Consider the following 13158-nt stretch of genomic DNA (forward strand, 5'->3'; position numbering starts at 1 on the left):
AGGAGCCCCCAAGGATGCACAATTTGGGATTGCTGGGGGGGTCTGGGCAGGGCAAGAAATTCTGTGCTCCTTGTGGGCCCCTTCTGACCCAGGGTGTTCTGTGATTCTGTGATCCCTGATATCAGTTTTCTTTGCCAGAGGTGAATTGAGCTACCAGCACATGACAACGCACAGTGGGTGAACAGTCACCATCTCTCAAACTGTGTGATACAGAAAGTGCTGATAAAGCTTGGAAAATCCACGAGGAACAAAGCAGGGAAGTGTATTGGAAATGTTGGTATTTGGTACTATCGTGTGGTGCTCTCAAAATGGTGGGAGAGGAAAACGAGGTGTCCCAGACTGCCAGGCAGGAAAGGAGGAGGCTGTTGGTGGCTGTAGGGGAAGGGAATGGGAGGAGAGCTCAGAAATGCCATGACACAGGGCAGGAGAGCCTAACTTGAAGGAAAGGCAGGGAGGAGTTGTGGCCAAGGCCATGGCACGTCAGGGTGCCCATGTTTCCCTGGCCACTGGCTGGGTGTGTGCACCTGGATCCTCTGGGATCAGGCCAGGGACCAGTCCAGTGGTCAAGGGGTTTTTTTTGCAGATTTGTTCCCAGGCAAGGCAAAACTCAGTTCCCAGTGGAGGGAGGATCGTGGTGAGACTGGGCAACCCCTGCATTGCTGCCCTGGCCAGCTTTGGCAGAGGGTGACACCTGGGAGACAGGAGCTGATCCTGTGGCAGGGACCTTCAAAGCCAATGTTTTCTTCCATCAGTTGTTTCTGATTACACAGTAAAGTCATCACTTAGCTTGAATGCATTTGTGTCCCATTTTAAATGTCAGGAACAGGCTGGGGGTTCCCAGGAGCAGATTATGGCAGGCATAAGGCTGGGAGCGCTGGGAGCTGGTGAGATTCAGCCAGCAACTCAGCTGGAAAGTCCAAAGGTCCTGAGGAAGGGTGTGGACAATTCTAGGGCAGAGCAGGTGGTGGAGACACAACTCATGACAACAAATAAACCCATTTTGTTTGGGGTCCCATTGGGGGCGAGAAGCAAGCCTGTCCTTGGTGTGCCACAAGAGTTTCTTTGTCAGGGTACAAAACAAGGCAGCCTCTGAGTGAGGGCAATGGAAGGAGGTGGGGTCAGGGTGGGTGCTGGTGCCCAGCAAGGCTGATTGTCCACTCTCTGGTCGGCAGGGTCATGCCAAATGGGAATTTAACTGCTGTGGGAGGTGAACACTGTTAATGAGCCTCTGTGTCTCGCTCCTCCAGGGAGATTTTTCAATGGTAGAACTTGCTTTGGTACCTGATTATTCCCCAGCGTACCTTTAGAGGTGGTCTCTCTGCTCACAGCTGTAGTTGAAGTAGTGTGGCCTGGACAGGGAGAGGGAGATGCTTCAGGGAAGTCATGCCCTGAGATGGACTCCGATTTCTGGTGAGATGTCTAGCACTCCCCTAAGTTTTCCCAGAATGATCCAGAAGCCAGCAGCTTATCTGAAAACAGCATTTCCCTGGGGCCTAACCACGGTCATTACTGACTTTTTCTTTATTCTTGGTGCTGGTAAAACCTGCTGTTTCTCTCTCTTGGCGAAAGAGTGTGGTTTGCTCTTCAGATACGGAACCATAAAATGTTTGCAATCTGAAATCACCCCCTGCCTTGCTCCATGCATCCAATGTGCAGTCACTGACACCTGGCAGCTTTATTGGCACTTCATCAGGAATTTCTTGCAGGGCCAGGTAAATACAGGAGACACCAACTCACCGAGTTGGAGCTGTTCTGTGTCCTCACAGCTCTGCGTGGCTGTGCTGCTCCCAAACCCATCTGCAGGGATTGGGGTAGCCAAATGCCAGTGGAGAACGTTGTGCTTGCCTGCCCCGTACTCCCCGGAGGGCAGGGCTGTGATCCTCACAAGACTCTCCAGGCTCTTCCACACCAAAGCTCCAAAGTCTCTCCTAGGCAGCACATTACAAATGCATGTGTGTACAAACTTGTTTGGATAGCTATTCCCTGCCTCATCTCTTCCCGCTCCCTCCAGGGCAGGAGATGGAACTCATCCTTGGCAGCTCTTTCACGCTGCAAACCCCGGTGCTCTGTTCAGCTTTGCTGAAGGTGGGCAAGGCGTCTTGTCAGGCGAAAACCTGGCAGGGATCCCTGCCTCGTGAGAGCTCAGCTCAGCCAAAGGCCCAGAAGGATCCTGGTGAAGCAAGTGCGGGCACGTCTGCTCAGCCTGGCTCCAAGAGATACCAACATCAAGAGCATGGTAGCAAAGCACATCTAATGGATGGAAAAACACATTCCTAGGGTTACTCGCATTCAAACCTTGCGAGACGTGCCAACACAGTCCTAAACAACCATTCCTCCTGAGTTTTGATTTCTTCAGCGGCCAGTGCAGCGCTACGCTGATGGTTTTGGCTAGTCCCAGGCTGCCAACCAAACCCCATGCGCGCTTTTCAGAAGGTCACCGCTGAGCAAACTGATCTCCCACGAGCCGTCTCAGTGTGCCCAGGCCTGCAGAGCTGCAGCACTGCCCGTGCCAGATTCCAGAGCCTGGCTGGGACCTGCTGCGGGCTGGCTGCACCCAGCAGCCCATTAGGGCTGGTGGGAATGGCTGGAGCTCTCAGCCCGATGCACCTGCATGTTCCAACACCGACGCGTCAAACGGGTTAAACCGACCCGTGCCGCCGAGCACCGCTGGGGAAGGCAGGCCGGGTGTAGAAGACGTGTGAGAACACCAGGCAGCTCTCTGAGGCGGCTGGCGGGGTCAGGCAGGAGCTCCCGAGTGACGGCACCCAACCGGTGCCAACCGCGCAGGCCTGGGGGCCCTGGCAGGCTCTGTGACAGGCAGGGCAGGGTGGGGAGGGCAGCAGGACCCCCGGCCACGCTTTGGACTCCCTCTCTTCACGTCCCAGTGTGAGGGTGGGGCTGGGGTCTCCAGAGCCCCCTCACGGCAGCCAGGACGGGAGGAGGACCTGGAGGCGATGCAGGATGGAGGCCTGGCCTGTCCGGCCCAGAGAGGAGGGGTGCAGCCGATGCCTTAGGATTTAGCTTTTATATTTTTCAGATCCTGTACTGCTTTAGTGCATGACCCTAAAGCTCCACAGCCTGTCAGCTGCTGTTCTCCCATTTTATTCGAACAAAACGATTCCTCTCTGGGCCTGAAACTCAAGGACACCTCACTGTCTCAGGCCCCAAGAGGTTTAAACAGCAGTGAATTTTGGGGAGCAAACTTGGAGTGAATGACTTCATTACCTGAAGATGTAACTGGAGGATTAACCCCTGATATGTAAATGGACCAAACTTATAATTGTCTGAAAAACTTGTGACCGTTGTCCATTTTGGGTATAGCTGCTTGGAGGCTTTTGACTGCCCACCAAGATCTATCTATTGAGGGTCTTTAATAAAGACCTTCAAAGAGAATTTTACTTTAAAAAGAGAATAAAGAGAATTTTACTTTATTCTCTTAATTTTATCTGGCCTCTGTTCAAGGTAGCCACTCCAAGGCATCACAGCAAGGACCATGCCCTGAGCAACCAGGCCTTGGGGACAGCCAGGCCTCGTGTGCTGCCACTGTGCACTTGTGGTTTTAATGGAAAAAACCCCAAATCAATGGAAAAAGTAGCCCATCAGCAGAGCCAGTTAATGGGAAATAAATCTGGTAGCAAATGTCACAGTTCTGAGGGGGCTGTTTGGGAGATGTTTCTGTTGGGCCGGGTGATTGCCAGGCCGGTCTGTGTTTTGCAGCCTAACTTGGTTTTTATAACTGTATGTGAACCAGATGCGGTCACTGGCAGGAAATTCTGGATGACGAGGAACTAAAATACTTTTAGTTTCAACTAAAAATACAATCCAAAAATTGTCATCATCTTCCTGCCTCAAAGACTTGAGCTGCAGAACATTCGCTTCCTATCAAGGGTTGAAACAAAATTCACATTCAAATTAATTTTCAGGAACAAAACCATGCGTGATGGTGTGTGAGGATGGGTACAGAGCCATCAGCACAGGCTGGAACAATCAGAAAGGTTAAGTTGTGCCCTACAGACAGCAGGGCACACGCCAATGACCTGAGTGCTCACTTGGGAAGTCCTTGCCCTGGGTCTGGTGCAAAACTGAGAGCAACTTGTTCAGATCCAGCTCAGAGCTAAAATTTTTTATGGTTCCATGTGGGTTGAGTTTGTGATAAACCAGCATTTCTTATGAATGGGGGGCATTCCCAGAGCCAAACCAGGGCTGGCTTGGCAGAGTTTTGGCTTTTGAGCTGTAGCCAACAAGAGACAGCTGCTGGTCCCTGCTCTGGGGCTGTGTCCTGGAAGTACATCCCTGCTCATCCTCTTTCTTGTCAACATCTACAATCCAGAGTGAAAATATTCAACAGAAAAAAAGTGCAAGAAACATGAATCACAGCCTTCCTCTCAAATCAAGCAGGATTCATTGCTGCCCAAGTGCTCATTTCCGCCAAATATTAACCAGCCAGTGGGCAGCTGAGGCCAAAGCTCGTTGACAAACCTGTTGGATACACTCACTTTTTCACTGTTCGCCCGTGTAAAAACCCATTTGAAGAGGCTCATTTCATGCTTGCAGGATTCTCTCATATTCACTCATCTTTCTCTTTTTATCTTCACTGTTAATTTCAAAACTCCTGGCACTATTTTCTTGGTCCCTGGAGAAACCAATTAGCCTTTTAACCCGTTGCTCTGTGCAGATCCCGGCTGCTTCTCCTCTTGACACATGCATGTGACACTGAACTCTTTGGCTGCACCTTGATTTTGAGCCCCTTTCCCAGTTGTCCATCAGGATGTACCTAAGCTTTGCCAACAAAAAGCAGATCAGTTTTGATATCAGCCCCAGTAACTGTTTAATCTGCTGCATCTCGTGAATTCTGCTATTAAAACCCCGGAACTCAGCACTGAGCAACAATCCCAGACTCTCAGGTACGGGTAACCCAGCCTAATTCAGTGTGGTTTTCTTGCAGAACTGCTTCTCTCAGACAGCATTTATTAAAAACACAGTTTTTACAAAGACTACATGACTCAGCTGTTCTGGTCCATTGTTTCACCAGGCCATCTTGTCTGCTTTTAAAGCCACTGTTGTTCCCCAGGATGATGATTTTATCCTTCTAATTTCCTGTATTTCTCTGACAGCTGTGGACCAATTATCTGCCATTATGGCACCAGGGAATTTTCCCTATGCATCTATACATTTCTCATGGTTTCATCTTGAGGTTACACCATTTATGGCAGGATGAGAGATTTGTTTTCCTGGCTTGCTCCTGGAGAGGTTATGGCCCTTCATTCTTGTGCTGGTGCCACTTTTTGATGCCTTGGGGATCAGAGGATGCCAGGTCTCAGAAAACACAGGAATATTCTGAATTCTTGAAATGAGTGACTCATGGCAGTGGTGATTGGGACGGGCCTGTGGGGATCTCTAGTCCAGCCTCTTGCTCACACTGGGCTAACACTAGTCCATGTTTCCCAAATGTCACTCTGGATAACCCACTGCTCTGCCCTTGTTGGCTGTTGTTTACCTGGTTACTGTGGCTCTCACATCATTTCCACATGGGCCAGCAGGGTCACCGACACAGAGAGGTGCTGGGTGATGCTCAGGGCTGGGGAATGGTGAAGTCTCAGGACCAGTCTCTGGCCTGCTGGGCAGGGAGAAGAGGGAATGGATGGAGAGGAGAGTGGGCTCAGGTGGGGCAGGGTAGACTCAATGCCTTGTTAGATCCAGGGACAAGCTCGTAGCTGTCTGACCACCAGCTACGGAATGTGGCTTTACCTGCAGTGAAGCTGGATTACTCTTGCCCTATTGTCTGTTTTAACTGATTTTCAGCTTCCCCTCTGGAGAGCAGGTCTAGGAAATGATACCTGTAAACACACATTTGAGACCAAAGCTGTTCTTTGGGTCACTGGAGAGCAAAGACTTACGAAGCTGTTTCCAAGCTGATGTGCTGCCTGCCCTGCACACTTCCAGCCTTCAGCTACCACAGGGGCATGGGGCTGGTGGTCTTCATCACCCCATGCTGATCATTATCTTAGGAGGTCATTGTCTCCTCCAGTGTAGTTAGGAACCATTCATATCCAGGGGAAATGAAAAGATAAAATTCCCCTGTTTTCCAAACCTTTCAGAAAGAAATTTCTTCTTTCAGGAAGAAATTCACAGCCCAAGAATAAGGAAACCCAGTGAGGCTGATGGTGCAGCTAAAAATGACGACCCAAACCCTCCTGCGTGTCACACCATGAAGTGGATCCAGCTTCAAGAGCTGCCACGCTCTGCCACCAGTGCCAGCACACTCACGTTGGTGGCAGCCAAGTCTGACACAGCTGCATGCCCACATTCCCTGACCCTCAGAGACTCTGTGCAAAAACACCACTTCTAAGCCTCCCTCTTCTGAAAACACTTCCACTTGGAGATCCCAGTGTATCCTGAACCCTTCCCTAGTGTCCCGTGGGGAAACCTGAGCTTCTCTGAGATAAGAACAAAGCAGCTGCTGGGGGCTGAGGGTGAGTCCTTTGGGTGGGAGCACCCCCTTCTCTCCTTTCTGCCTGGTGCCCCCAAGAAGGGCTCAGGTGCCCGCTGTAGTTGTCAGCAGATGCTCTCCAGCGTGGCCACCTCTCTGCAGGAGACTTTACTTTTCCTGGACCTTCTGGCTTTGGCCATCTCTAGCACCCACTGAACCTTTCCATGCCCTGTTCCCATCTTTCCAGGGTGTCTTCAAGAGAGCTGAGTTTCTGTGCTGTGTCAGCAATGTGGCTTATCCACTTCACCCTGGGGTGGGGCTGTGTGGGTTTGCCAGGGACACTCTTCACTCTCTTTAGAGTCATCCACACCCTCGTGCTTCTCTCAGTGAAGCTGGAGCTTCATTAACCAGGAGTTTTCAGAGGTCAAACCGCCCTGGAGCCTAAAGGTGCATCAGACCCCATCTCTGAACTTCTCTTGGCATTCACATCCCCTAGGAACCTCTTCTAGAAATTCCACGAGAATGGCAGCCTGCCCTGGAGACACGCAGGGCATCCATGCAGCCAGGAGAAGCCTTCCCCAGCCCACCGACCTGTGCTGGCCATTGCACAGGTGACAAACAGCCAGTGTGTGACCTACAGGTACCTGGGATGTCCATCAGAGCATCAGCTCATGAGGTTTTCACTGGGGGGAGAGCGGGTTTAAGGATTTTCCACCCCCTGGCTGCTCATTCCCGCTGTAGTTTTGTGTCCTCTCTGCTGCACGGGGCTCCTTCTGACCGCGGCGCTGACATCAGCCAGGCGTACACAAAGATTTCCTCCCAATTATTCCCGGTGTGTGCCGCATGTGAGCCACCCCGATTGCCACACAGCTCCCCAGACAGCTGTATTGACACAACTGGAGGGGTGCGGGCAGGAATTTCTCAAACTGGCTCTGCCACTACCAAAAAAAAAAAAAAAAAAAAAAAAAAAAAAAAAAAAAAAAAAAAAAAAAAAAGCTGGTAGCACCACACCCTCCAGCTGCCTGGGAAAAGGATACTTGGGAAGGTGGCAACTCCATCAGCCGCCTGGCAGGAGGGTGAGCCTGGTGTGAGCAATCAGCACATCACAAAGGCTTTGTGTATTCCAGAGCCCGACAAGCTCCGACAGCGGTTCATTTGCATTGCCACAAACAAGAGATTCCAAGCTGTAAATACCTTAAATTTCCTAAATTGATTAGTTAGAAGGAAAGAAAGGGATGGGGTGAGGGAGGTTGAGCTGCTGTGAGGATGCCCACGAAGTCAGGCCCTGCTTTGTGCCTGGAGCTGCAAGGACCAGAGGAGGGTCCTACAGTGGCCAGCATTAGATGGGATGTGCCTATCTCACAGAAGGATTATCTCTGATAAATAAACATTAGTCCCGATGTATTTATTCAGAAATCTTCTACTGAAGTGCGCTGGAGTGGGGCTTGGTTGCATAAACCCACATTGCCATATGCAAAATACACCCAAGTTTTGCCAAATGCATTTGTTTTCCCCGCAGGAAAATGCAGATTAACGTGTCCTACCTGGGTTGCAGGGAATGTGCTGAGGGTGCCTCCTTATCTACTTCGGTGACTTTCTCCTGAGGAAATCTCTGCATCCCATGGTCCTTCCCAGCCCTGGCATTCCCAGTTTGCAGACCAGTGGTCTCTCCCCAGAGATTGGAGCCATGAGCCAAAGCTGTGCCCATGAGATTGTCCATCCAAAAGCGGATGCTTTTGGCTGTCTCTTTATTTTTCATTCCAATTTTCAGTCAGTTTATAAGGCACTGAACCAGGCAGTGTCTCTTCCATGCCCCCTTAAACCCAAAGGAGCAGGGTGAGCAGTGGAAGTTTGATGCTGGCAGTGGGACACAGAATCACAGAATTGTGACGTACAACAGGGCATAAACTGACTTTTCACTGACAGTGTTCGGGGCTTGGATGTGCTGATAAAACTCCCCTCTAGCTCACACCTGAGTTGTTTGCTCAGGCCCAAGCACATCTTCAAAATGCACATTCAGAACGTGGTGTAGGAGCAGAAATACCATAGAATCACAGAATGGATTTAAAAGATCACTCGGCTCCAACCCCTCCATCATGGGCAGGGATGGAGGACTCTGATCAGTAGGATCAGAGTCAGCACCAGACATCCTTCAGCCCTGACATTTGGGAATATCTTGTCCTTTCCCTGCTCACCACCTGGATGTCCCGTGCCCCAGGGAGCACACTCCCCCCTCACCTGCCTCGCTGCATGGCTCTGCAGAGCTCAGCTGCAGGAATGGCAGTAAATGCATTTAATTCCTATTTTGTAGGCACCTACGAGGCTGGCCAGGCACATCTACGCAGCAGCTACAGCAAGGGTGTTGCTTTCTTTCCTACGGATCCTCTTGTGCTTAATTTCTCACAGTTTTGAAACAGGGACTACTCAGAAGCAGGGAAACAGGGTCTTCAGGAGGCGAAACATCCACGTAATGCCTTTACAGAGAGGCAAAATTGGGTCATTTTCCTGCTTCTTGGAAAGTGGAAGTTCATGTTGCGCAGACAGCTGAATTGAAACCGTGTTCTGTCATGTCTTGTTGCTCTTGTGGTTCAGTTTTTTCCCTTGAACGAAACTATTCTCTCACTGACATTATTTTGCACTTCTGAAAAAAGCTAATTTGGCGCTGTTTTCCCTGACGTAGCACCCGAGAGCGTCCAGCTGCAGGACTGGGGAAGGGACACAAGAAACAAGAAGAGAAAAATTTCGAAGCCGTTCGGGAAGCAGCTGCAGCCCAGGCAGAGGAATGTGGTGCTGGCAAAACACACCAGGGCAGGCAGAGGCAGCATGGGCAGTGCTGGAGCCCACTCTTGGGGCTCACAACTGAGTGTGCCTGCACATCTAGGGTAGCTAATCAAATGACAAAATAGAAAATAAAGCAACTGCTCAAAAAATCGTGGATTTGCAGCAGCTACTCTGCAGTTACTGTGCAGTGTACCCCCAGCAAAAAAATGATTTTAACCTGAGCTAGTCTTCTCTTGTTACGTATTTCTCATGTGATGTTGAGAATAATTTTAGCCTGGAGCTTTAATAACATCGGAGGGGAGTCCATGAAGCTCAAATGCCCCCTGATTTTGCTTTTTTTTTTTTTTTTTAATAGGAGCATGTAATGAGTATCATTCGAGAGTTATTTTTTTAAGATTTTAAGATTAAATTTTTAAGATTTAATACCATTAACAGCTTTTCCCTCACGGTGGAGAAATGCAGTGGAGGTATTAGGAGTTAACAGAAATAAATATACATAGAAAAGCTCCATTTCTTCTCTTCCCAGAGCCTCCAGGGTTTCTCTGCACTCCTGATCCTATCAGTGCTGTCACAAGTGCTCGAGTCCTGAGCACTTCTGGGCCATTTCTTCAGGCATTTTGATTGTTATGGAAATAGGCCAGTGTTTCATCATCCAGGGAAGCAATAACACAGGTGGAGGGGAAGTGGTTTTTATGCAAATATTTTGTTTCTTGTTTGGAGGAGCCTGGGCATATCTGTAAATTCCACCTGCTCAGGGATCCTGGTTCCAGCACAGCCAGGTCCATCTGTGGTTGGATCCAGGCACAGAGAGAAAGAATCCTTTTTGCTGATCCCCGTGAGATAAAAGTTTAGGCATCTCCCAAGAAAAGAAATCAAAACTTGGTTGGAAAGTGTGATTTCCAAGAAGATGAATGCTTGGGGTGGTTGAAATTTGGTTTCGGTCTGAAAGGGGGCTGAAACTTTCTACACTTCTTTCGAACAGGGAATGTTCTAGATGTTTCCAAGATAGACAGCTGTCAGTCAGCATCAGAGCACCAGCTGCCTAAGCTGTTTCCCAGTACCTGGGGGAATCCCGGTGTCCCCAGCCAGAGGTGACCCAGGTGCTGCTCTCACTGCGCCTGCTGCTCTGGAAGCCACAGGTTCAGGTGTGAACCACAAAGTTGTCCCCAAACAAAGAACTTCCAACAAGAAACGCGGGGCTTTGTGAATCAGCGTTTCCCAGCTTACCTAAACCAGAGCAATCAGCAGTTTTGGGTGCTAAGAGGCCATTAAAACACAACCTGGAGCCAAGACTAACCCTCACCCCTTCCCACACAGCGCCAGCAGCCAGCCTGTGCCACCATGGCCACCACAGCCAAACCGATTAAATGTGCTCCAAAAAACATTACAATTTCAGCTGGATTCGTTTCTGCCTGATTTAGGGAATTTCTCCAGTTTCTTGTCAGCTTAAATTATTTTTTTTTTTCTGTGAAATATGTTGTGTAATCAGCTAATTTCGCACAGTTTATTTTCTCTGCATTCTGAAATGTTTAGAGATGAAGTAATTCTTTGCGAAAGATTGAATTACTTTCATTTTTATAGATAATGCCTCATGAAGATATGGGGGACAAATACTTCCCAAAAATTGCAACAAATCTGCTGAATGTCTAAGTGGAGGCCATTTCTGGGGGATCTTTGTAGACAGTAAGAGACCAGCAGAGATGACTCCAGGGCCTTGTGTGGCTGCCTGAATATCAGCTCATGGATTCCTCCACTTCTTCCCCTCGAGCCAAATGCATCAGGAATGCTTTTCCAAGCCCTGCAATTCCGTGTGTACAGATATTACCTGCTGGAAAACGTATCCCAGGCCAAAATCAACTACTCCTGCCTAAGCAAAGGTTCCTCACTTGCATTCTGAATTGCAACTCATTTCCACTGAGAGTTTTTCCAGCATCGACTCACAGGCGGACAAATTGACCACACTGACCACCTCACCTTCCTCAGCACGAGGCAGAAATTTCCTGCATTCTTTTCAAAACCCCATTTAGCAGCTGTTTCTAACGATGGGATGTGACCACCTCCACAGCCCCTGGAATGCGACACAGCCATTCCTCGAGCTTCCCAGGTGTTCATGGCAGGGCAGCAGCTCCCTAAATTACCTCCCCGCTGCTCTTATGTGGGGGCTGCCACAGCGTTTGTCTTCTCCCAGCCTCGTAAATATTTCGTGGCATTCCCAGATTCATTAAAAATATCATCATCCCATGAGAGCACACCCCCCTTCCAGACCCTTGGTTTTGGGTTGTTGGAGCTGCTTGACTTTGAAGTTTGTAAGCAATCAGTTAAACTTTGTTTTTCCTGATTGCAGCTCAACACCCTCCTCCTCTTGGGGGTGGAGAGGACATTTGTGTGTTATCTCAGCTTGCTGGGAAAGCTTCTCCCACAATCTTTCTAGATATTAACAAAACAGTCTGTGAATTCCTTGGAGTTGTGTTAATCCCAGTAGATTGCAGGAGACAACCTGAGCCTTTCAATCCTGTGGCATCTTCAGCCACATTTGCTCCAGATGCATTTCAGCGATTCCAGGTCTTTGTCCTTTTCCTTGTGGCTGTTCCATCTCCATTTGTTTTGTACTCTGTTGAGTGCATTCTCATAATGCACTCATTTTTAAATTTATATTATTATTTGAAAATTTATTTTCAGTCCACACTATCCTCCCCATACCCATAAGGTGTTACCAGCGCCCAGGCTGAAAGCCAGCAGTCAGCTGAGATTGTTCCTGGTAAGGCAGGGATCCAACAACTTTTATTTCACACTTGATTTTAGGGATGAGTTTTTCAGGCTTTCAAGCCCTTTTTAGCAGCCGAAACGACATTTAAAAATTGAACTTTTAAGATAACCTGCAGTCATTTCAACATTTGATTGCTGAAATTTTACTCCTGATTGACTAAAGGAAGCATTTCAAACCTACCCAAAGCTTACCTTCGGTGGAGACCCCAATGCTCCTGCTTAGGTGAGCTTGTCCAGCCCCAAGTCCCAGCAGAGTGACCCTCCCCAATACACCTGGTGTCCTGGGAGGACACATGGTGGCCTGACAGCCCCAGGTCACCTGAGCAGTGTTACCCCAAACCTTCAATCAGTGCTGCCCTGGCTCGTCACTTTTGCCCCAGGTCTCGGGTCAGGACCAGGCTGTCCTGCAGACCTTGCTGACTTGCTCCTCAGGGCAGAAGGGAGAAGCAGAACCCTGTGGGGCATCACCTTGGGGTACGTGTCACCAGGTGTCTCCTACCTGTGCTCTCAGGGGACACGGAAGGCACCAGGCAGTGAGAACATTGCTGGGGACAGGGAAGGGATTTCTCATGACCGGAGGGCAGAGCAGATCTTGTCTCAGTCCGGCAAATCTCTGCCACTGGAGGCATCCTGATGGGAGGCAGTCACAGTGCCAGGTGACAGCCAGAGCACCTCAGGGTGCACAGAGCTGCACACAGCCATGACCTGAGCTGCCTCTGCCCAGGACAGCAGCAGCAGAGGCATTCCCTGCCCAGGATACACCCTAAGACAAATTGAATGGAGAAGGTACAGACGAGCACCCGGATTTCCTCCCGGCAGCGCCGCACAGCGCTGGGTTCTGCCCTCTCCTTGGGCCAAAATGAACGACCTCAGGCTGTGGGATTCCTACCATGGGCCAGGACTGCAGCCAAACTGATGCATTTAATGCAGCCTCCTTTCCCTGCATGGCTCTCCTGTGTCCATCCTTCCTGCCTGGATCCATCTCCTAGCAGGATGTATCAGCTCTCTGCGCAGTGCCCAGGGGCTCAGCTTCCCTTTCTCTGCAGCCTCCAAGGAGGAGTGAGCAGTGTGAACAGCCAGCAGCCTGGACTCGTGGGTTCAGGAGATCTCTTGCTGGGGGCTGGCACACAGGGAAAGGCTCTGTAAGTCTTTGGCCTCCCTTACGTGGTTAATTCTGCAGA

The sequence above is a fragment of the Hirundo rustica genome, chromosome 25 (assembly GCF_015227805.2).
Source record: "Hirundo rustica isolate bHirRus1 chromosome 25, bHirRus1.pri.v3, whole genome shotgun sequence".
Classification (NCBI taxonomy): domain Eukaryota; kingdom Metazoa; phylum Chordata; class Aves; order Passeriformes; family Hirundinidae; genus Hirundo; species Hirundo rustica.